Source organism: Hemiscyllium ocellatum, chromosome 13 (genome assembly GCF_020745735.1).
Source record: "Hemiscyllium ocellatum isolate sHemOce1 chromosome 13, sHemOce1.pat.X.cur, whole genome shotgun sequence".
Classification (NCBI taxonomy): domain Eukaryota; kingdom Metazoa; phylum Chordata; class Chondrichthyes; order Orectolobiformes; family Hemiscylliidae; genus Hemiscyllium; species Hemiscyllium ocellatum.
Window position 1 is genome coordinate 54,579,077 of NC_083413.1, and position 26,603 is coordinate 54,605,679.

Sequence of the window (26,603 nt, forward strand, 5' to 3'; positions counted from 1 at the left end):
CTACCAACTGTATACCACTGTGGCACCATCTCTGCTGGGTCTGTCGGTGGGACAGAACATATTCAGAGATGGTGATGGTGGTTTCTGGGACATTGTCTATAAGGTATGATTCTGTGAGTATAACCACGTCAGGCTACTGCTAGATTAGTCTGTGAGACAGTTCTCCCAATTTTGGCACCTGCTCCCAGATGTTAGTGAGGAGGACTTGGCAGGAGCAACAGGGCTGTTTTTGTGACTATCGTTTCCGGTACCTAGGTCAATGCCAGGTGGTCCATCTGATTTCATTCCTTTGTTGAGACTTTGTAGAGATTAATGTAATTGAATGGCTTGCTAAGCCATTCAGAGGGCAGTTGTGCCTCTGGAATCATGTATAGGCCAGACGAGGTGAAGATGGCAGATTTCCTTCCCTAAAGGACATTGATGAGCCAGATGAGTTTTTCTGAAAATTAACAATGGTTTCACAGTCATGATTAGATTCAGAATTTCAGATTTTTTTTTAAAAACATCATCTGGATCATTAGTCAAATGATAATACCACAAGCCATCACCTCCCCCATATCTGGTCTTGTATGATGAGATGGGGTTAATTTTTCTTTTAGAATAAAGCAACCATAATGAGGTAGAATCTTTCATTCGGATGGGTGGTGAAGTAGGGCTACTGTAATTTCCAACAAAATACAACACAGGCTCAAGGAGCAGCGCCTCACTTTCCCCTTAGCCACTTTATCGCCTTGAGATCCTAATTTTGAATTTCATAACTTCAGAAGCTCACCACATTATATTTGTTCTTTTTTTGAATATTCTGGCAAGGTATTTTGTCTCTAAGGAAGTCTTGGTCTCCTCAGCCACAGCGGGAGTGAACCTACCATGCACCAGCGTTATTTCTGAGATGACAATGGATTTCTGTAGCAGAATGGATCAGTTCAATTTGCCTATATTCCCAGGAAGTTGAAAGAATGAGAGGGGAACTCATTGAAACAAAGATGTAATGTAATTGAATGGCTTGCTAAGCCATTCAGAGGGCAGTTGTGCCTCTGGAATCATGTATAGGCCAGACGAGGTGAAGATGGCAGATTTCCTTCCCTGAAGGACATCAGTGAGCCAGATGAGTTTTTCTGAAAAACTGGATAGGGATTCACTGGCTGAGGGGACCACAGTTTACAGTGTCAGGATACATGCCTTTACTCAGAGGGTGGTGAACCAGTGGAATTTTTTTTAACCACAGTAAATTGTGGAGGCCAGGGCACTGAATATATTTAAAAGAAAAAGCAGATAGATTTTTAGAGGCTAAATATGTCAAGAGGAGTGGAGAGAGAATGGTAGTATTGAAATAGAGAGTCAGCCATGATTGTGTTGACTATTAGAGTGGGGCTTAATGGGATAAATGGCCTTCTCCTATTCCTTTTTTCCATGAAAGTACATGATTTCCTATGATTTGGAGGTGCCAGTGTTAGACTGGGGTGGACAAAGTTAACAATCACACAATACCAGGTTATAGAGGTAAAAACAATGACTGCAGATGCTGGAAACCAGATTCTGGATCAGTGTTGCTGGAAGAGCACAGCAGTTCAGGCAGCATCCAAAGTGCAGTGGAATCAATGTTTCGGGCCTTATTCCTGATGAAGGACTTTTGCCCGAAACGTCGATTTTGCTGCACTTTGGATGCTGCTTGAACTGTTATGCTCTTCCAGCACCACTGATCCAGAATACCAGGTTATAGTCCAACAGGTTAATTCAGAATAAACCTGTTGGACTGTAACCTGGTGTTATGTGATTGTTGATTTTCTGATGTATAGGTACCTGTTTCACTTCCACACGCACTCTGTGAATAAAGTTCGTGCACTGAGTCAGTTGTGTGCATGTAATGTCCAGTAACATGAGTAAACACAGTCCTCATACTGTGCGTCTAAGTCTGTGGTATTGTAACCATGTCAGGAGATAACCTACATGGTTTTGGATAAACTTCTTGATATATGTGACTCAGCAAGAACCCAAATCTTCATGGTGTCTTTTTTGAAAAAGCTAACATATAGAAAACCACAAATTCAATCAGGTACCAAAAGGTGCTATTCTGCCTGTTCACTGCTATGATGTTAGGTTTAAAGCAGTTGGGCACAAGTGCTATCATCTCCAATTTTCCCCAGAAACACAACGGGATGGTGATTTACTGTAAAGGAGTCCGACTTAATTACACCCACCACTAATCCTTTCCTGCTGTCCTAAAGCCCCAACTGTGCTGTAAGGCCCCAAAACTTTCAAAATCAAAATGTGAAAGAGCTATATTTTGGAACTGAATGAAGAAACCCTTATCCCAAATAAGATAAACAGAAAGATTGAGATTGCAATTTTGTTTTAATCATTTTACTGTCATGTTTTTAGCCTTTGCCCACTAAATGCTTCACAAAAATATCACCCAACCTTGTCCATCATAGGCTGACATTTTCCTTACCAGTGATACTCGTATTCAATGAAAGAATAAAGGAAGGATCCTTGCGAATACAAACACTTAAACATCAACTGGATATTATGACAAGAATGTATATTGTGACAAGAATGTATATTGTGACAAGAATGTATATTGTGGTGCGGTGTACAAGAATGATGAATTATTGTCACAAACTGTAGGGCAAAGGGGGAATGTTCTGCTGTTTGAAATCCTGCTAAGTTTATCAGGAATTGCCAGGGAGTTGAATTGTCAAAAGCGGTAAATCAATGAAGTGAGGATTGTGCCTGAATGATTCAACTGATCAGACAACTCACATTTCATCTACAGAACCTATTTGAATAAAAATAGAAGAACATATTCATCCAAAACGACTCATGTAAAAAACAAATTTGGCTGCAAAATTAAACTCCATAATATTCAACTTTCACATTGTAGGTGCAACTTCATCTTTCATCAAGTGCTGCTTGTAATATCTATGTGATTGAGGAGCCAGGGGTGCTGAGAGCACGGGATAAGGAAAGTAGCTATGTGTTCCTGTAAAGTTCCAGCGAGCAGGGAGAATCCAGAGAATGATACTGAAGAAGGAGGGTGGAGGAGGTTTGGGGAAAGGATGTGGGAGAGTTTTGCACTCTTGGTTTTAAAAGAAATATGTCTTGAGCAGGGACTACACCTGACAGGTGCAGCCACTTCAACATTATGCAAGTTCTAGGCAAATTGGCACAAGTTCCCAAATGACAGTTCCAAGAGCAACTATCAAGGGGCATTCCTCCTCAACTCTTTCAGGTACACGGGAGGGGAAGTGGGCTCATAGATAGCTGGGTTGCCATTGCAAATCTCAAAAATGGTGAACATTTCAGTATTCATTGGCATTGTACCGCAAAATCTCGATCACTAGATTCCATCTTAACTGGCAGTATATCTTTATCGCCATCCATTTTCTTTCAGGGACAAAGTTAAAATATTAAAATTCCTGGCTACCATTCAGACTTTCTCTGCTTATGAAGAATCTGATTTAAGGATGGTTCCTGATTGCACAAGATCTCCAAAGAGATCTTTCATGTCTAAAACTGTGGCTACCAAGGAAATAAGGAAATTATTTGGTGCCTAAGTCTCCAATAAAACTTTTAAAAAATTGTTGAACAAATTATATTGATAAAGGTAAACAGAGTGACGTATAATGCAAAGGACATATGGATGCTGTCTGTCCCACTGTGATCTCCAGCATTCATTGTTTTTAGTCAAAAGGAGCAAATGGCTGTTTTAAGACCTCCTCTGCAAAATTGGTTTGTTTTGTTCTCAATTGCACTCAGGTAGACAAAAATATACATGCAGCTGAGTAGGTAGTTTATCAAGTTTTTCAACTATAATCAACGAAACCTACTCTTCCCACCTTCACATTCAAAGCTCGCATGCTATTGAGAACCACCACCTCTCTCCTGACTTTCACATGCCCAAGCATTGCCACTGACCTTTCCAGTGGTAATGATACCTCCACGTGCCATCATCATTTTGTGACTCAACCATCCACTCTCTGGTGTCTCCCTACCACACCATCTTTACCTGGTCTCTTTAATTTAACCCCAGAACAACTCATTCTGGTGTTAGCTACTGATAACGAGAAACATTTCCTCAGTGTATCTCAACCACATAAAACAGGATGAATCGTGTCTGTTCATATGTTTCTCTAATCATGAAACATTTGCAAGAAGGACTTAGCAATAGTGTTACTGAGTAATAACTTTTCATCAGTAGTGTACTCATCCACGTTCATTTTTGATTTCTAATAAAAGCAGCTAGCGCCTTTCTTTGTCCTAACCTAATTCCAACCTGGAAGGAGTTAATGCCTAACAGAGGGTTGCAATTGATCAAGGATGATCCTGAGGAAGATAGCAATCTGAGGTAATCTATGGCATAGGCCTTCACAGCAGTGCAGAAATTCCATGAGATGATCATATGGGTGACATATGATATTACGAGCACAACATTTTTTACTGGGATATGTCAATGGTGCCACAGAGCTATACTGAAAACTTTGAACAGCTAATTATAAAAATGCAGCTCTCCTCACAACAATCAATAATGAGATCAAGTTTGCAGCATTTTGGCCAGTGTTCATGCTACTGTCACTAAGGCTGAAAAATAATGGCACTGGAGACCAGGCAATGGCATGATTTATGTGTTTATTCAAGATGGTTGCATCTGATGCCTCATTAACCACATTTAGTGAACACAAGATCAATCTGAAGAGAATTCTCAGATCAGCCCTCATAAATCAAACTTAAAGTGTTCTGAAATTTTATAGGTGCTAGATAAATGTAAGCTTTTGTTTATAGTTAGAAATGTTATAAATCTACCAGTATTTAAAATCAATATATAACAACACAGGCAAGATTCAACTATACATCCAGAAAGCACAAAGTTGCCATACTCTTAGAAAAAAATACATCAGATACAGTTAGACACAAAAGAACACGCACATTCATTTTATTGCTTTATCCAGTTGACACTGCTCTTTGTATATTAAGTACTGTGATTAAACAACAACAGCAACAATTTGCATCTATGTAGCCCCTTAGACACAAAAGTGTTATCAATTAAATATTTTTGACGCAGCTACAGAAGAGGATATCAAATTTATTCATTAACAATATTTGGAAAGCTAAAACTAAGCTCTCATCACTGATAGGAATAACATCAACTGGTCACATTTCACTGATCCATAAAGTTTAATCTTAACGTAGCCTGGAAAAGTCAGATGTGCAAAGATGGCCTTGATAAGGAGCTCATAGGAAGTTTGTTTTTGGATAATGTCTCAGAATAGTACATTCTAAAGCCAACCAGAGAGCAGACTATACTGGATTTTGGATTGTATAATGATGTAAGATTAATGAATGATCTCTTAATGAAAGCAGTGTGTAGCAGTGATCATAATATGGTTAAATTTTACATTCAATTTAAGGGAGAGACGAGTGGGTCAGAAACTCTTCTCAACTTAAAGAAGGGCAAAAATGAGAGCATGAAAGCAGAGCTGGCTAATGTGAATTGACACAATAAGTTGAAGGATAGATTAATGGAAAAGGCATGGCAGGTATTCATAATACAAAGATAGATATATTCCAATGAATAAGAAAAATCCAAGGGACAGACTCATCATTTCTAGCTAACTAGAAAGTTTAAAGGTAGTAACAAACTTTTAAAAAAAGTATTCTTGCGCACAGGCAAGTGACAAGTTGAGAGATTGGAGAGGATATTTTCAAAAAGTTAAGGTGGCAAATTCAGAGCACAAGAGAGAATTAGCCAGAAGTACAAGATAGTTTGTAACAGACAGTAAGAGTTTAAAAAAATAAAATAGTCAATGGAGTGCATATTAGTACTATGGAAAGTAATTCTGAGGAATTGATAATAGAAAATAAAGAGGTGGCAAGAAATAGGGCATGTATTTTGCATCAGTATTCTCTATAGTTGACACAAGTAAAATCCCAGAAGTAAATAGTGATTAGGAAATTGAAGGAGACAGGAGTAATTCAGGAAAATTACATTCACCAGAGAAGTGACACTGAGGAAATTGCTGGAATTTCAGACTGACAAGTGCTCAAGTCCTGATGGATTTAATCCTAGGGTCTTAAAAGAAATGGCAAGTAATATAGTTGGTGCAATTATTTACATTTTCCAAACATTCCAAGATGGGGAAAATCTCAATAGATTTAAAGATAATCAATGTAACACCTTGATTCAAAAGGGAGGGAGACAGAAAGCAGGAAACTATGGGTCAGTTAGCTTAACATCTGTCATAGAGATATAAGTTAGAAGGTATTCGTAAAGGTTATAGTAGGAAGCTTGGATAAGTTTAAGGTAATGAGGCAGAATCAACAGGATTTTGTGCAAGGGAAATCAGGTTTGACCAATCTATTGGTGTACTTTGAGGAGGTTAAACCCGTGTGGTTAAAAGGTGAACAGATGAGGGTATTGCACATGTATTTCAAGAATTTGATGAAATTCCACATCCAAATTTATTGTGGAATATGAAATCTCTTGGTTTGAGAGGTAATGTGTTAGCACAGACAAAAGATTGGCTGGCTGACAGGAAGCAGAAAATAGACATTTTCTGTTTGGAAAGATGTAAAGCATGGTGTGCCGTTAGGATCAATGTTGGAACCTCAACTGTTCCAGTTTATGTAAAATGCTTGGATGAAGGAATGAAAGGTATGGTTCTCAAAATTTACTGATGACACAAAGATATCTAGAAAATTATGTTGTGAAGAGGACATAAGTGGGCTACAAAGAGATATAATTGCATTTAATGAATAGGCAAGAAAATGGCAAATGGAGTACAATGTAGGAAAACATTAAATTATCCATTTTGGCAGACAAATTAATAACTGAGCATATTATTTAAATAGTATAAGATTGCAGAGCCCTGAGAACTGAGTGTGCCCTTGTGTGTAGCATTAAAAAGCTAGCACGAAGATACAACAGACATTGAATAGAACAAATACAATGTTAACATTTATTATGGGGAGAAATGAATGCAAAAGTAGGAAGGATATTCCTTTGTGATATAAGGCGAAGATGAAACCACATTTCCAGTGCTGTATGCGTATACTTGACCTTATTTAAGGAAAAATGTAAATGTGTTGGTTGCAGTTCACATCAGGTTTACCAGACTAATATTTGGAATGGGTAAGTTGTCTTATGAGAAAATTTTGGTAGGTTAAGCTTGTATTCTCCAGAATTTAGAAGAGTAAGGGGCGACTAGATTAAAACACAAGATCTTGAGGGATTATAACATGGCTGTTAGGTCTCTTATAAGAGAATATGAAAGTTAGAGCCACAGTTTCCCATTTAAAGCTGATGAGGACAATTATGTTTTCCTTATATAAAGTCAGGAGTCTTTGAAAAGACAAGTGAAGCAGAGTCTTTAGATATTTTTAAGACAAGGGTAGACATAAGATGTGGTTACATTTAGGTCTGAAATGATGATATTAAATGGGGCTTGGGGGGAAAATTGCCTACTTCCTCACATTGCTCATTTATTCATATGCTTCGATAATCAGTTCAGGATTTCCAGATCGATTTTAAGTTTTGTTAAAAAGGTGGATTCTATAGCATTCAATGCCCAATTGATACTACCTTAAAAACTAGAAATAACTTACAAAGCGCAAGTCCTCAGTGCTATGTAAAACATTGAAAGGTGGAATGATAGCAATTTCTACATTCACATCATCGTTCCCTTGATTGGGGTTGCTGTGGGTCAAGTATCTTTGTTGTTATTCCAAAAGCCCAGTTTCCCAAAATGACAATTTAAAAAAATATATCTTCAGTCTCTGTTGGACATTAGCTGTGACATTTCTGATTTATCACAATCCTCATGCAGCCAGTTATCACCATGTTCACTAAGAAATTGTAATGTCAATTCACCAATGCAGAAGTCATCATCACTATCACCATTGTTGCAAAATCAAGGCCATTTTCAGCAATGTAACCTCAAGGCCACATACCATTCCAACTTAAGATAAGTTGCCAAGCATTAATTATCTGGGGGGTCAGTATCCTTAAATAGAACAGTGCAGTACAGAAACAAGCCCTTCAGCACACCATGGCCGTGCTGACAACAATGCCATTTTAAACTGATTCCATCTGCTTATACAGGGTCCGCATCCCTCTATTCCCTGCCTGTTCATGTGTCTGTCTAAATGCTTCTTAAAAGTTGCTATTGTATCTGCTTTTGTCACCTTCCCTGGCAGCATGTTCCAGGTACTTATCAGCCTCTGTGTGGTGTGCAGGGCATTGTGGAAGACCATCCTTGGTGAGAAGCATAAGGAAAAGCATCCACTCAGAGGATGCTGAGACAGACATCGCTGGTTTGCATTCTGGGGGTGAACCATGCAGTCAGCACGGGTGTGAAGGATATTGTGGATATCACATTGCTGTAATGTTTCTATTCCTCCTTCCTCCTCGAACCAAAAGGAAAGGAGAGGCCAAGTTCAGAGGAGATGAGATACAGCATTGTGAGAGAAAGGTCAGCAGCGAGAATTCCAGTGGTTAAAGGAGCACAGGCCTAAACAGCTTCTGGAAACTGTTGTTGGGGAGTCACAGCTAAGCTTTGAGAAATTATTATCAGAGCAAAGAACACCAAGCAGCTTCAATGTGGTATTTAAAGTATTTGACATTGTAAGGATTAATTAAGTTAAAGGGGTAAGACATGGCAAATCAGTCTTGCTTGATGTGGGAAGCCAGGCACATTTCCATTGCCCAGGACCTGCAGGTTTACAAGAATAGTCTGCAGCTACAGCTCCTGGAAGTCCCAGTTTCGGAGGCAGAGTGGCGTCTGGGGACACTGTGGAGCATTGGCAAGGTGGAGAGTATTGTGGATATCAAGTATATCACGCAGACTCAGACCCAGACTCCACAGGCAGGAAAGGAATGGGTGAGCACCAGGCGGAGCAGGAGGACTAAGCAGGCAATGCAGGTATCTCCGGTGGCTATTCCCCTGCAAAACAGATATACCATTTTAGATATAGTTGAGAGAATGGCCTCTCAGGGAATAACAGTAGCAGCCAAATTCATGGCACCATGGTTGGCTCTGCTGCAGAGAGAGGGAGAAATTGACATAGAAATGCTACAGTTATTCAATTGTATAGGGATTCAATTGTAATAGGAAAAGAGAGGCTTTTCTGTGGCAGCAAACCAGAGTCCAGGATGGTGTGTTGCCTTCTTGGTGCTAGGGTCCTGAATGTCTTGGATGTTGCAGGAAAGTTTGGAGGTGGGAGGGTGAACAGACAGTGTTCATGGTACACATTAGTGCTCATGACATAGGTTGAGAAAAGGGATGAGGTCCTAAAAGCAGAATATCAAGAACAAGAAAGAAAGTTGATATGTAGGACCTCAAAGCCAGTGCCACGAGCTAGTCAGAGTAGAAACAGCACAATATACAGCAAAAACACATTGCTGAAAAGATGGTTTTGGGTTGAGGGATGGAGTTCAGATTCATGGGGCATTGGGACCAGGGCCTCTACAAACTGGATAGGTTACATTTAGGCAGGCGTGGGACTGATGCCCTTGGAGCGATATTTGGTAGAGTGTCTGGGGAGGGAGATGGAAACCAGAGGAGGAGGGCAGTAGATGCAGAAATTGAAGGAGAAGTAGAAACCATGGCAAAGATGACTAGGAACAAGAACAGGCAGGGAAACGCAGCTGAATGAAACATGGGAGGTTGTCTGAAATGCATGTGTTTCAATGTGAGAAGTGTAATAGGCAAGGTAGATGAACTTAGAGCTTTGGTTAGTGCTTGGAACTATGACATTATTACAATTATGAAGACTTGGCTGAAAGAGGGACAGGACTGGCAGATTAATATCCCAGGATTTAAATGTCTCAGGTGTGTTAGAAGGGGGTATAAAAGGGGTGGGGGAGTTACATTACTGATAAAGAAGTGAATCATAGCTGTACTGAGGGGAGAATACATCAGAGGACTCATGCAGCAAGGCAGTAGGGGCAGAACACAGGAATAGGACAAGTGAATCACAATACTCATGTATATTTTGGATTTTGGAAAGGTGTAAAAACAGCAGGGTTGTTGTGATGGGTGATGCCACTATATTAACTGAGGCTCACTTCGTGCTAGGGGTTTGATAGGACAGAATTTGTAAGGACCATTTAGGAGGGTATCTTGACACAGTATGAAAACAGCCCAACCAGGAAAGGGGTAATACTGGACCTGGTTTTGGGAAGTGAGCCCTGCTAGGCACATCAAGTTTGGGGGAACATTTTGAGGGTAGTGACAATAATACTGTGAGTTTTAAGTGTCACAAAGCCAGTCCCTTTTTTCCTAAAAGCTGTTCCTTTTCTCAAGGATACTGTGTCCATGGTTTCTTTCAGAGGGGTAATGAAACGCTCCGGCTCCGATTAGACTGATTTGGTATAGAGATTAAAGGGTATTGAGAGATCTTTTTTGTTTTTATGTAAACAGGTGAGACTTCAACCCAAAGTGATCATGTTTTAGAAGTGACCTGTATAATGAAAGGAGAGCGGTCAGCTCTTTGGCTGAGCAGTTCAGTCCAGAACTAATTAGAGGTTCAGCTATGTGGAACAGTCTCGCTCTCTCTTTCTCTTTCTGCCATTCTAACTTCAACTTGTGAACATTTGTTCCACTTTTCAACTGTTTTTAAGGGAATTTGCTTATTGGGACTGACATGTATATTCAGAACAGCATAATTAAATTTAGTTTGGATAGACTGCATTCTGCTCTTTGTGTTTCATTCTATAATTTTGTGAATAAATTTCTGTCTGTTTCAAAGCCTAGTAGTCAACCTAGCTAACTTACTCCGGGTAATTATCACTGTACACTTACTGAAACAAATTGCAAAGTTATGATCTAGGTTGGCTACTCAAGAATGTCTGATCAGTCTGGCCTAGTCCATAACATAAGATATTAGTGGATAGGAGATAACAGCAGTCCTTGGGTGAAGCTATTAAATTGGAGGAAAGCAAACTACGATAATATTAGGCCGGAACTGGAAAACTGTGACGGAGGCAGCTGTTTGAGGGTAAATTCACATTGGACATGTGGGAGTTTTTCAAACGGCAGTTGATAAGCATTTAGGAGTGGCATGTTCCAGCAAGAATGAAGGATATGAATGGCAAATTATGTGAACCTTGAATGGCTAGGGATGTTATGACCTTGATCAAAAAGGGAAAGGAAGCATATATAAAGTGTGAGAGAATGGGAACTGATGAAACACTTGAATTATTTAAGGAAAGTAGGAAAGAACTTAAATAAGGAATTAGAAGGTCTAAAGGGGTCATGAAAAGTTGCTAGCAAATAGGATTAAGGAGAATCCCAAAATGTTTTATATATATATATATGAGGGTAGCCAGGGAAAAGTTGAGCCCCCTCAAGGACAAAGGAGGGAATCAGTGTCTGGATCCAGAAGGAAGTAGGTGAGATCCTAAATGAATACTTGGTGTCGGTATTCACTAAAGAGAAGTGATTAGTGCAGGATGATCTTGGGGAAGGGAGCGTCGAATTTCTAAGCCAATAAGGAGGCAGCGGAAGGATGCTTTTCGGAATGGAGGGTTGTGACTAGTGATGTTCCACAGGGATCAGTGCTGGGACCTCTGCTGTTCCTGGTCTACATAAATGACTTGGAGGAAAATGTGGCTAGTCTAATTATTGGTAGAGTTGCGAATAGTGAGGAGGATTGTCAGAGGATACAGCAGGGTATAAATCAGTTGGAGGCATGAGCAGAAAAATAGCGGATGGAGTTCAATCAGGACAAATGTGAGATATGTTCTAAGTTCTATGTTCTATGATGCATTTTGGAAGGTCAAGTACAGGTGGAAATTATACAGTAAATGGCAGAACCCTGAGGGGTATTGGTATGCAGAAGAATCTGAGTGTGTAGGTCCACAGATAAGGTAGTAAGAAAGGTAGATAAGGTTTTTTTAAATGACCTATGCCATGCTTGCTTTCATTGGAAATGGGGGGCATTGAGTATAAAGATAGGTAAGTTAGGCTGCAGCTTTATAAAACTTTAGTTAGGCCCGACTTGAAATATTGAGTACAATTCTGGTTACCACACTACCAGAAGGATGTGGATGCTTTGGAGAGGGTACAGAAAAGGTTTACCAGGACATTGCCTGGTATGGAGAATTTTAGCTATGAAGAAAGGTTGAATAGACTGGGTTTGTTTTCACTGGAATGCAGGAGATTGAGGAGCGACCTGATTGAAGTTTGTAAGATTGTGAATGGCATGGATAGAGTGGAAAGAATGAGGCTTTTTCCCAAGGTGGAGGAGACACAGATTCAAGCTGTGCATATGTGTGTGTGGCAGTGGGGGGTGGGAGCAGTTTAATATAGATGCATGAGGTAAGTTTTTCACATAAAAGGTGGTGAGTGCCTGAATGTACTGACAGGGAGGTGGTGGAGGAAGTGACATAATAGCAGCATTTAAGAAAAACCTGGTCAAATACATGAATTGGAAGGGAATAGAGCAATACAGATCTGTAAGTGAAGACAGTTTTAGCATTGAAGGGCAAGATGTGTTGGCACAGGCTTGGAGGGCCAAAGGGCCTATTTCTGTTCTGTATTGTTCTTTGTTCTATGTCAACTACAGTTTGACATTTCCCATTTAGGAAAAATATTCTGACTATCTGCCCTATTCATGCCTTTCACTGTTTTATATATACTTCCATAAGCCTCCAACACTGTAACAAAAACAATCTAAGTTTGTCCAATATCATCTTACAGCTACAGCACTCCAAGCAACATCCTGGTAAATCTCTTTTGCATCCCCTGAAAAGCTTCCATATTTTTCCAATAGTGTTGCAACCAGAACTGCAGATGTACTCCAAATGTAACCTAACTAAAGTTTTACAAGCTGCAACATAACTTGCCAACTTTTATACTCAATGCTCTGAACAATGAAGGCGAGCCCATTATATGCCTTCTTTACCACAAATCAATGAGAAAGCACCACCACCAGAAGCACAACACAGCTTCACACAAAAGCAGAGCAGCTGGAGACAAACAATAAATGCAGCCTCACCGTTATAATCCACATCTTAATGACAATTTATTTTAAAGCATAAAGATCTTTGAGAAAAAAAATTATTACAAGGAAACAGAAAACCTAGAACATAAGTGCAGAACAACTAAAATTAAAAGAAATCAAATTCCCCAAAGGTAATGACCCAGTTTCATTTCTCAACACTTCAAATAGGAATTTTCTGAACTTACTATGCCTATTAGTCCCTGAGAAATTGCAATCAAGTGGAAGTGTATTAGATTGGTTCAGATTCAAATCAAGTAAACTACGGTTTTTTAAATGGTATAAAAGAAAAATAGAACTTGAACAAATCATGGTATGATATGCCTGAAAGGAATTCAGTTTAATAACTCCCTTGACATCTGTGGCAGCATATCTATATTCTTTTCTGACTTGTATAGAAGCAATTGCACTTGGAGAAAGTATCCTGATACAAGATCAGGAACAGCAATTATTATTAGTAAAGGTAAAAGTTGAGATTTAAAAGTGACTACAGACTGAGGCACCTACTGATTTGAAAAGACTAAATAAGGGAAGATCTTACAGTGGTGACAAAAATCTTGACAGAGCTCAGTCAAAGAACAAATTAAAGAATAATCAAACATTTCATTATTTTGAGCTTGAACGTATTGATTTATCAATGAGTCATATATTTCATATGACAAAATAAGCAATGTGTAAACATATTACAGTCCTGTAGAATAGTAAATGGAAAGCCATAGGAAAAACAATCATAATGGTTAAATATCAATCCCCAGCCCTAAGATTTGAGTCTGATGTATACCCAGGTAGAGTCTCACGTTTTATTACATCAACTTCGAGTGATTGACATCCTGCAAAAGAAGTGGAGATGTGGATGCAAAACAATGAGAGAAATCCTTTCAGAAATTCATTCAGATCTTCGTGATATTCAGACCCGGAATCTCTATAGGAAATATTGTACACTAGACCTACCTTATCAATATTTGTTAAACCTAAATACCTAATTGATTTTTATTCCCAAATAAAATAGGATGTTAGTCCTATCAGAGTATTCCAAAGTCCTCTATTTCTTTTTCAACCGATATACAAGTTGTAACAAATTCTAAAGGCACAATGGATTTGATTACATTCCAGTCCATTCATGCTCTAGAGTTTATGTTTCATACTTGAATACACATTTGTACTTCCAATTCAATTTGAAATTTGCTGCAAGGAAATTGGTTCTCATTAACTAGGAAATTGAGATCTCATGGCCACTAAGAATTCAGAGGGATATCTCAGGAAATGATTCAATCCAATAGGTGAATACAGTTATTGTGGGAAAGGTAAAATTCTACATAAATTAATTAGTCAAATCACTTGCATAACCTACAATGAAAACATCATAACTACCCTTTTGGTACATTTGAAGAGACAAATGTGAAATATAGAACCTGAGTCAGAGCTGCAGTTAGACAATGGGAACTTTAAGACAAAAAGCTGTGGTTTTAAGTTGCTTCAGATGTACAAAATTTAAAAGTAGTGAGATTACTGATTTATTAGAAGTGGGGAAGATGGTGGTAAGTGGTAGTCAGCAGATGATGGAATTTAAATTCCGGAAAAAAATCTGGAATTAAGAAAGAATCTAATGACCATGGAATCATTGTCAATTGTCAAAAAAAACCTATTAGGTTTGCTACTGTACTTTAGGGAAGGAAACTGTGGTCCTTTATTGGTTTGGCCTACATGTGACTCCAGATGTGGTTGACTCTTAATAGGCCTCTGGACAGCTAAATGCTGGCCTAGCCAGCAATGCCTGCCCTCTGTGAATGAATATAAAAAAGAAATCTGATACCATTCAGAGTCAACATTGATTACACCCTTCCAACTGTGGGTTACTGGGCTATCTACTATATCAGCAGGATAAGATTAGGAATTATTTTCATGAGTACTCAAGTGTAAGGATACATGAAGCTTATACTATTGCCATTCATAGAGCCATGTTAGGTACAGGGAAACTAGGTACAAAATATTAGGTAAAAATTTGACAAACAAAGAAATAAGTTAAAAGTGACACATTACACTTCTCCTCAGTATAAATCAGGAAATAAAGTTAAATGTTCCAAATTACAGCCTGCAATTGTTCCACGCTGGGCTTTCCTCACAAGGCCTTGATCTCTTCCCCACGCTGAGCTCACTCTCCTGATCCCTGTGCCTCGTCACAGCCATTTCACTGTCATCTGCCATTTGGGCTCACCAGCCACCTCGCCATGGGCTACCAGAGTCCCACTCTGGTGCCAATCCAGGCTACCAGCCACTTCCACTGTTCATCCAATCGCCATCATTCTGCCCAGACACATTAACCGCCACATGGTTCACTGCATCACCATGGGCCTCCAGTTGCTACCATCTCCACAGCTGCCTCCACACCCCAGTTTCTACAGAAGGTAAGAAGAAAGAAATCAAAAAAAAAGTGAGGAAAAAAAGAAAGAAATGCAGCTGGAGTGAATAAACTCTGGCTCAGGAGCCCTATTCCGTTGTCATCTTGGCAGCTAATAAGATATGTCTTGAGGTGATAGTTGTGATGCCTTGGACATGAATATGAGAAAGAATAACTGCTGCTGACTGGTCTATGGGACAGCTCTTCCAATTTTGGCACATACTTCTAGATATTATTCTGGACAACATTACAGAATTAACAAATTAGGGTTTGCTAATGTTGTTAACCATGGCTAGGTCAATGTTAAGTGGCCCTTCCAGTTTAATTCCTTTTTTAAGAGACTTTGTGGCAGCTTGATATAACTGGGTGACTTGCCAGGCAAATTTGAAGGACAGTTAACAATAAACCATATTGCAGAGTCACATATTGGCCATTTCTCCCCTAAAGAATGTTAATGAACCAGATGGGTTTTTACAACAATTGGAAATGATTGCATGGGCACCATTAGATTCGGTTTTAATTCCAGAATTGCCAAATAAATTCAAATCTGCTGTGATGAGAATTTAAACCATGTCTTCAAAGTGTTAGTCTATGCCCCTGCAGTATTAATCCAATGACAATACCACTTAAGCCACCATGCCCCAAAAGCACAATCTCTCCACCTGACAGAGTAGATTCTGAGACAATGTTCCTTTCATAAGAGAGACAAGAACTGGGGAATGCAGTTTAAAAACAACAGCTTTCAAGTTTAGGAAGGAGGTGAGGAGAAATGTTTCCTCTCAAAGGAATGTTATCCTGTGGAATTCACTTCTACATTGAATAATGGAGGCTGGTCACTGAATTTAATCACTGTCAAGTTAGATTCTTTATATAAACAGCAGAATCAAGGATTATGATAGTTATGCAGGAAAGTGGAGTTGAGACCACAAATATGATCTTATCAAATATCAGCGCAGGCTTGAAGGGCCATATGGTCACATCTGCTCTGTTCTTAATTCCTACATTCACTTATTGAACCATCTGTGGACTAAAAGGAGAAGGTTTTTTTGCCCACCTGGCGGCCCGCAAGCTCTTGCCTAGCAGACTGCCCAACACAAAGGCCAAAGGACTTAGATAACCAAGGGCTAGTGTTTCTTCATAAACCTTCTTGGGCTATAACCTGGTGTTATGTGATTTTTAACTTTAACATTGGCATCTCCAAATCATGAGTTCCAACAGATAATGTGAATATTTTACACCATAAAAAGTTGGGAGGTTTGTCACAATTTGTGTGAGCTGCATGATTATCAACTGTTAGGTACTGTTTGTTCTCTATTAATATACATTATTCATCAATTATCATTATATTGAATTATTTTCTTGAGAAAAGTAGTATTTTGTAGTCAGTTAGATGCTTAATCTGCTTAGACTCTCAGTAAGTGAAACTTTTACCTATTCATGAGTTTTGAACCAAAGTCCTTTCACCTATAAAGCACATTTGATATCCACACCAGTATAAAGATGGAACACTCTAATTCCAGGATATTTTCTCAGTGATGTTAATACCCAGCTACAGGATAGGTGGGATTGAATTTGGGCCTCTAGCTTAACTGGTAGGGACACTACCACTGATCCACAAAAGCCCTCACTCATTGCAGGGATTTCTTTCATTAAGCTTTAAATTTCACCATGTATCATTTCCAGATTTGAACCAAGTTCCCAGAATACCACCTCAGTTTCTGGATTAACAGCCCAGAGGGAATTCGTCGAGGCCAATGCTTCCAACTAATTTCAGGGATTTTTTTTCTCCATCCATTAACCACCACCACTGAATCACCCTTGTTCTCCAACTGATTAGTTTATATGCAAAGCCTATTCAGGGCAATGCCAGCCATCATTGGTGAGGGAGAGTTTGAGAGAGGAGACTAATTTCAGGAATACGTCATCATCAGCTTGCTCAGATGTTATAATGTACCTCTGAAGTAGCTGGGACTTGAACTTAGACCTCCCTGTCTGGACACAGGGATGCTACCACTGTAGCATGAGAGCCCCGTAATATCTGGGATATTTTCACATTAACCTGTTCAGAGATGTTATTGCATACCTCTGGAGCTGGTGGAACTTGAACCTGGGTCACCTGGCTCAGAGGTAGGAACACTAATACTGGGCTACACAAATCCTCCTAATTTAATGATGAACCTCTTCTGCATTAGTAACAACTAAGAGATAACCTACTTCATATTGGATTTATTTTTTTTCAGGAACTAAAATCACCCGAAACCCTATTATACTTTTAATTGTAGGCCTGAGGCCTACTTACGGTCTCTCTTACAATGTGTTAGATTTAGTGGAGCTGACTCCAAGCCTGTTCTGCTTAGGATTCTTCAGTCACTCAGATCCACTGAGGCTACTACCATAACAGCAGTGCTGAGCTTTGCTTAAAACATGCCAAATTCTATTTGGCTATGCACACCTCAGTTCTACACAGCACGAACTGATAATGTTGACAAAGGAAAAGGACATTCAGAACCTGAATGGACAGGCTCAATAACTGTACATCTCTTTAATTAGATTGTAAGCTTTTTCATAGCAAAAAGACTGAGAAGGAGGTGAAAGAAAGTGGGAGAATTGAAATATTAAATCAGGTACAGAAAGAGGAAGAAAAATAATTGAAATAAAATGAGAGAAAAAAATAACATAGTGGAAAGTTCAGAAATGTTTAGGTTGATGTCTTTAAAATGTCCTCCAAAAATTCAAAATCTGAGACTTGATAATTCATTTTCAGTGCCAGAAGTGTTGATTGGGAAGTAATTATAATTATTGCATCATTTAAAGCATATTTTATGCAACTAATCATCTGAGAATTTTAATTTTCACAAAGTGATCTTGTCTTTTTCATTGTAAGATGTGATCATCACCTGGAAGCCAATTATTGACCACTCCCAATTGCCATTTCCATGAACTGCGATTGTCCATGTGGCTCAGATACACAAAGAGTGATGTTAGATACTAAGGTCCAGATTTTTTGATGCAGCAACAGTGGAGCAATGATAAATATTTCCTTGACCTGATATGTTTTTTGGAAGAAATCTTGCATATGTCTGGTCCTTATGTTTTTGCATCCTTGTTCTCCTAGATGGTGAGTTTGGAGCACATTGTCCAAGGAGCTTTTGCTATTTGTTACAGTGCATCTGTAGGTGATAAACACCATTAGCACCTCATCCATTAGCCAGTGACAATCAAGTGAGCTGCTTTTACCTGGATACCATTGAGCTTCTTGTTTGCTTTGGAGGTACACTTAACCAAGGGAATCCAACTCCTAATTAATCCTTGCTAGATGGTGGAGGACATGGTGGTCACAAGCTGTAGTACTCAGTGGAGGCTCTAGAACATTTGTTGAATCCAGTGTCTTCAGCCATTTCTTGATATCATGTGGTGTGAATCAAATTCCCAATGATTAGTATCAACAGTGCTGAAGGAGGCCAAGGTGAATCAATCGCTTGGCTCTCTCAGCTAAATTTGGTTGCAAATGTTTCAGCCTTGTCTTTTTCTGAAATCCCCATCATTGTCAGTGGGAATGTTTGTGAAATCTTCTCTACCAGTTCATTATTTAATTATCTACTACCATTCAAGACTGGATGTGCAGGATAAGGTCCACTTAGCTCTAACTTAGCATATGGCTTCTGCTTTATTATGTGCATGCAGTCAACTGTTGCAGCTGCATCAGTTTGGGAGCTCACTTGCAGTAACATTTGATTTGTGCAGTTATGTGTCTCCTTCACTCTATTTCTAAACATGGTTGATTGCCTTTGTTTAAAAACTTCAGGTAAAAAATGAGGTCTGCAGATGCTGGAGATCACAGCTGAAAATGTGTTGCTGGTTAAAGCACAGCAGGTTAGGCAGCATCCAAGGAACAGGAAATTCGACGTTTCGGGCATAAGCCCTTTGGGCTTATGCCCGAAACGTCAAATTTCCTGTTCCTTGGATGCTGCCTAACCTGCTGTGCTTTAACCAGCAACACATTTTCAGCTGATTGCCTTTGTTGATGGGAATGATAGGGCGAAGCATGATATTGTAAACTGTGGTGGAATACAATTCTTCTGTGACTGATAGCCCTTGGTGTTTCAGGAAGGCCACTTTTAAGCTGATAAATACATTCTTAAGATTAGAGCATTCTCTCTGGAGAGAAGGAAGAAGAGAGGAGACCTGATCGAGGTGTACAAAATAATGAGAGGAATAGATAGAGTAAATAGCCAGAGACTTTTCCCCATGCCAGGATTGAATGGTACGAGGAGTCATAATTTGAAGATATTAGGAGGAAGGTATAAAGGTGACATCAGAGGTAGGTTCTTTATGCAGAGAGTTGTGAATGCATGGAATGCGTTGCCAGCGGTGGTGGTGGAAGCAGAGTCATTGGGGACACTTAAGCGATTGCTGGACATGCACATGGATAGCAGTAAGTTGAGGGGTGTGTAGATTAAGTTACTGCATTTTACATTAGGACCAAATCTCAGCACAGCATCGTAGGCCAAAGGGCCTGTTGTGTGCTGTACTGTTCGATATTCTATGTTCTGAATCTATGTCATTCTGAATTGTGTTAGTGTCACATTGCACTATCAGTTATACACTGGAGAGATCTCCCGTGTGAAGACAGGATTTTGTGTATGTAAGAGCAGTACGGTGATCATTCCATACAATACTAATATGGACAGCTGCATCTAGGACAGGCATATTGGTTAGGGTGAAGTCAGATCAGTTGTATTGGTCCGTTCAGCACTTAACCTCTGTCTGGTTGAGCAAATATGCCCTTCAGGGCTTGGACAGCTTAGTCAGACACAGTACTACCAAGCCAGCCTTCGTGATGCACATTGAAATCCCTCCATCCATAGTTCATTCGGTTTGCTTAAAATGAAGCCACATTAGATCCATCTGCTGAGGGAGCTGTGCGGTACTTAACAGGAAACTTCCTTAACCAGGTTTGAGTTGATGTCTTGATACTTCCTACTCTATGCTTCAGAGAACTCTCCCTCCACACGCTACCTAGTTACCATCTCTGGTGATTTTATCCTCATGGTAGACTTGTTTTCTCGAGCACTTTGTTATAATACTGCAGATGCTATGTCACTCTAGAAGTATGAAGTAATAGACCATACAAGCTAAGGATAGTAAATTTTCTCCCCTGATGGCTTTATCAAACCAATTTGTGGCATTACACTAAGTTCATAATCAGTGTTAATGAATAAGACTTCATTATAAATTTATTAATTCAATCACAGCTCATTTTGTGTTTGAATTTGAACAAAAATTTCCAAAACATTAGGACAGTACAGTGACTCAGTCGTTAGCACAACTGCCTCACTGCGCCAGGGACTTGGGTTTGATTTCAGTCTCAGGCGACCTTCTGTGTTGAATTTGTACATTCTCCCTGTGTCTGTGTGGGTTTCCTCTGGATGCTCTGGTTTCGTCCTACAGTCCAATGATATGGAGATTAGAGGAATTGGCCTGCTAAACTGTCCATAGTATCCAGGGATGAACCAGCTAGATGGATTAGCCATGGGAAATGCAAGGTCACTGAATTTGGGTGGCTCTGTGTGGGATGCTCTTCAGAGGATCTGTGTGGACCAAATGGCCTGCTTCCATACTGTCAGGATTCTATGATTACTTGATTACTGGTCCAGTAGCATTACACACCATGCTGTAGCCCAGCCCCTTCATCCCTTTGACATTCCACGTGTTTCAATAGGGAGGCTGAGAGAAAAATGCTATTTTCATGAAGCTAATGGAGGGATGTTGCAACTCAGATTTGCATTTAAGCTTTTACGTGAGGTTACGATATAGTTTACTGGAAATAATTAGTCACGTTGATAGGTAATTTTTGTTTAAAATATTCCTTTGGAGCAAATGCATTGGGAGAGCTTTTGCTTCAAAATCTGTTGAAACCAGGTGTATGTAGCTTTGAGGCATGTTGGAATTATCATCTATATTTTTAGGTTTGTAATCTATCCCTGAACTCCCTTTTTTTTTGGGAAGTCATTACTGGTTTACAGGAATAGGTAAAAATCATGCATTTTAAATTTTGTCTGGATCTTAATAGCTCAGGTTCAGCAGTCTGGGTGGACAATTTTGAATGGGAAAAGCAAATACTCAGCTTTTATTAACTCCAGATGTGTAGCTTGTCCATCTGAGAACTCTCTGCAGCCATTTTCTGCAATCTGCCCACTATTATACAAACCACATGCTTTACTGTACATTTTGTTGCTGTAAATCAGTGAACTGTTGAACTCTGCAGAGTGTGCATCTTTTGACTCTTATAAGTCTCTGTTTACAAGTCAACTGAATGAAAGGTTGGACTCCCAAGACAGGCAGGAAGAGTAGAAGCCACAAGATCTGGAATGGGATCCATGGCTTCAGTGTGGTGAGAATCTGATTCTGCAGAGCCATGTTGATTATCCACAATCAATCCTTGCCTTTCCAAATACATGTAAATACTGTCCCTTGGGATTCCCTCCAACAACTTGCCCACCACTGACGTCAGGCTACTGGTCTGTAGTCCCCTGGCTTGTCCTTAGCACCCTTCTTAAACAGTGGCACCATGTTAGCCAATCTCCAGTCTTCTGGCACCTCACCTGTGACTATCGATGATACAAATATCTTAGCAAAGGGTCCAGCAATCACTTCCCTACCTTCCCACAGAGTTCTAGAGTGCACCTGATCAGGTCCTGCGGATTTATCCACTTTTTTGTGTTTCAGGACATCCAGCACTTCTTCTGCTGTAATATGGACATTTTTCAAGATGTCACCATCTATTCTCCTACACTCTATATCTTCTATGCCCTTTTCCACAGTAACACTGATGCAAAGTACTCATTTAGTATCTCCCCCATCTCCTGCGGTTCCACACAAAGGTTGCCTTGCTGATCTTTGAGGGGCCCTATTGTCTCTCTAGTTACCCTTTTGTCCTTAATGTATTTGTAAACTCCCTTTGGATTCTCCTTAACCCTATTTGCCAAAGCTAATTCATGTCCCCTTTTTGCCCTCCTGATCTCCCTCTTAAGTATACTCCTACTGCCCTTATACTCTTCTAAGGATTCATTCGATCTATCTTGTCCATACCTGACATACGCTTCCTTCTTTTTCTGAACCAAAACCTCAATTTCTTTTGTCATCCAGCATTCCCTACATCTACCAACCTTTCCTTTTACCCTAACAGTCGTATACTGTCTCTGGACTCTCATTACCCCATTTCTGAAGGCTTCTCATTTTCCAGCCATCCCTTTACCTGCAGGCATCTGCCCTCAATCAGCTTTTGAAAGTTCTTGCCTAATACTGTCAAAAGTAGCCGTCCTCCAATTTAGAACTTCAACTTTTAGATCTGGTCTATCCTTTTCCATCACTATTTTAAAACTAATAGAATTTTGGTCACTGGCCCCAAAGTGCTCCCCCACTGACACCTCAGTCACCTACCCTGTTTTATTTCCTAAGAGTAGGTCAAGTTTTGCACCTTCTCTAGTAGGTACATCCATACACTGAATCAGAAAATGTTCCTGTACACACTTAACAAATTCCTCTCCATCTGAAGCCTTAACACTATGACAGTACCAGTCTCTGTTTGGAAAGTTAGAATCCCCTACCATAACCACCCTATTATTCTTACAGATAGCTGAGATCTCTTTACAAATCTGTTTCACAATATCCCTATGACTATTAGGGGGTTTATACTGCAATCCCAATAAAGTGATCATCCCTTTCTTATTTCTCAGTTCCACCCAAATAACTTCCCTGGATGTATTTCCAGGAATATCCTTCCTCAGTACAACTGTAATGCCAACCCTTATCGAAAATGCCACTCCCTCTCCTCTCTTGCCCCCCTTTCTATTCTTCCTGTCGCATTTGTTTCTTGGAACATTAAGCTGCCAGTCCTGCCCATCCCTGAGCCATGTTTCTGTAATTGCTATGATATCCCAGTCCCATGTTCCTAACCATGCCCTGAGTTCATCTGCCTTCCCTGTTAGACCTCTTGCATTAAAATGAATCCAGTTTAATTTATCAGTCCTACCTTGGTCTCTGCTTTGTCCATGCCTGCCCTGACTATTTGACTCCTTTCTTTTCTGAACTGTACCCATCTCAGATTGATCTCTTTCTTCACTATCTCCCTGGGTCCCAATAACGCACAAGTCCCACCAACCTCCCCACCCCCCACCCCCACCTTACTAGTTTAAATCCTCCTAAGCAGCTCTAGCAAATTTCCCTGCCAGTATTTTAGTCCCCTTCCAATTCAGATGCAATCTATCCTTCTTGTACCGGTCATTTCTACTCCAGAAGAGATTCCATTGATCCAAAAAATGTGAATCCTTCTCCTATACACCAGCTCCTCAGCCATGCATTCATCTGCTCTATCCTCCTATTCCTGCCCTCACTAGCTCGCAGCACCGGGAGTAATCCAGATATTACTACTCTCAAGGATTGACTTTTTAATTTCCTGTCTAACTCTTCAGAATCTCATCCTTTTCCCTTCCTATGTCATTGGTTCCAATGTATACAATGACCTCCTGCTGGTCCCTCTCCCTCTGGAGAACATTCTGCACCCTCTCTGAGATATCCTTGATTCTGGCACCATTCTGATTTTTCGCTGCTGGTCACAAAAATGTCTGTCTGTGCCTCAGACTAGACAGTCATCGCAGAACTTTTTTAAAAGTTACATTCTAAAGTGAACTTTAACAATCGGTGTCATTTTGGCCCAGATAATGCATTTAAGATGTGAGGTGCCCTGTGAGACTGTCTGTGACACAACGTTCAGACTGACTCTACTCTAAAAAAGGGATTACAGAATCTTGCATAGATTCATGCAGTTTTTGAGCAAAACAAAATGTGTCTGTGAGAGAGTGTGTGTATGTGTGTGACTGCAAAGAGGTATAAGTCTGTGTGTGGGGTGGGGGGGGGGGGAAGAGTGTATATGTGAGCATATGAGAGAGAGCTTGTGAGTGAGAGGGTCTGTGTGAGTGTATCTGTAGGAAGTTAAAAAATCACACAACATCAGGTTATAGTCCAACAGGTTTATTTGGAACCACTGCTCCTTCATCAGGTGGTTGTGGAGTATAAGATTGTAAGACACAGAATTTAAAGCAAAAGTTTACAATGTGATTTAAATGAAATTATATATTTATTATAACAAACAAAGACCTGGATTGTTTGTTAAGTCTCTCATCTTTTTAGAATAAACATGTTGGTTTCAGTTCTTTCATGTATAAATCACATGTTTTTAAAAAGTTACTTTCTCAAGAGAACTTTAACAATTGGTGTCATGTCAGCACAGATAATGCATTTAAGGTGTGAGTTACCCTGTGTGAGACTGTCTGTATCACAATGTTCAGACTGATTCTAAGCGAAAAAATGAATTTACAGAATCTTCGATGGATTCATGCAGTTTTTGAAAAATAGGTCGAGAACCATGTTGGACACAGATCACAAAAATCATATTGAGAATGGAAGTGCCAGTTACAAAGAGTGGATGATGTGCCATAGAGTCCCTACTAATCAAGCATCTTTGGAAACTACTTCTCAGCAATAGCAATATTTGAGGAATTTGCAATTCACCAAGGTGATCGTCAACGAACTGGTCCAACCCTTTCAAAAAGGTCTCCAGCCTCAAAACAGCACAAGGATAGTACAGCCAATGGTCAAAGTCACTGTCATATACAACTTCTATCAGTCAGATTCAACTGTTTCTAAATGTTTCTCTGTTTGCTGTTCATTGCTACGTTAGGGAGGTGATAAATAACCTATATGTCAGTCGAGAGGAAAAGGTGAACCTGCCTGAAACAAGAGGGAAGTAAGATGACGAGGGTCATAGTATTGCCAGGGCAGTAATGGGTAAAGGAATTGCATGCACCTTATGTAAATAGGGAAATGTGCTTTAACTGCAAAGTGTTCCACTTCATTAACATACAGTTAAATGTGTGACTGTGCCCAGAATATCATGCTAGTGAATGGTGACTATTCTGGCAGCAGGCATTGAATCTTCACTTTCGACAGTCTCTCATTCCTATCATCTTCAAGCCATCTCACAGAACCAGAATCTGGTTGTCTACAGACACGAATACTGTTTGTGCATATGGCTCATGACCTCTATCACCTAATCACAGAGGGACTATGTGCTGGCAATGAGATGCATGCTGTTATTGGGAAGGTCATGGATGAGATCTTTGGCATTTTCATGCAATGTTTCTGCTGTCTGCCAGCAGAGCTGTATGCTTACTGAGTCTCAGTTCACTGCTGCTCATACAGTAACCTTACTGTCCCCTTATAGTCAGTCGATCCAGACTGCTACTGCATATGCTGAGGTGATTCATTCCAAAACTGGGCTCCCAAAGCCCAGAGCTGCTCTATGCCAGCCTGTAAGACCATCTGTTAGCTGCAGACACTGGACTAGAGGAGCACTCAGCCAAGAAATGACACTAGTATTGTTCAGCAAATTTCCCCCATTCAATCCACCTACTACATCCAGTTCAGTATCCTGACTAAAATCCTTCAGTCAAAGAGACTAACAGTTTTATCCAACAACACCTTCAATAACAGAAGAACATAAAACTGGACATTTCACTTTTTACATCTCCTTTCTGTGTGTCATTTGGGCGCCTTTGGTTCTGTTTTGCTCATTCATTGTGACAGTTACATTTCCCTCAGGCATTCAAACCTCTACATAACGTGAGCAGGTGGCTTCTATCAGGCAAGGATTCTGCTGTGTGGACCTAGCTCACAATACCTGTGAAAATACAGAGAAAAGAAAGGAGCCATACAAACAAGAAAACTGTTATTGAATAAACCTTTGGAATGCTGAAGAAGTGCTTCTGTTACCTGGACATATTGGAGACTGCCCTCTATTTTTCAGGTGTAATACTATCCCAAATGGAAATGTTTCAGATCTGCCCTTCTTACAGCACATAGTATAGCAGAAGGTACTGGATCTGCACAAGTATTGAGTTACTGACCATTCTGCATTGTGAGAATGAGAAACTGAAAAAGGACCAGTAGTAGGAGGAAGAAGGACTTAATGTGGCCGAGAAACCTTCTGCTGCTCGCCCAGTTGCCAGAGATACCACATGGCACACCAGGTAACCTGAGGCAGTGATGCCACATGGTATAGCAGAGAACTTGAGGCAGTGATACCACATGACAACCAGGTAATCTGAGGCAGTGATACCACATGACACACCAGGTAACCTGAGGCAGT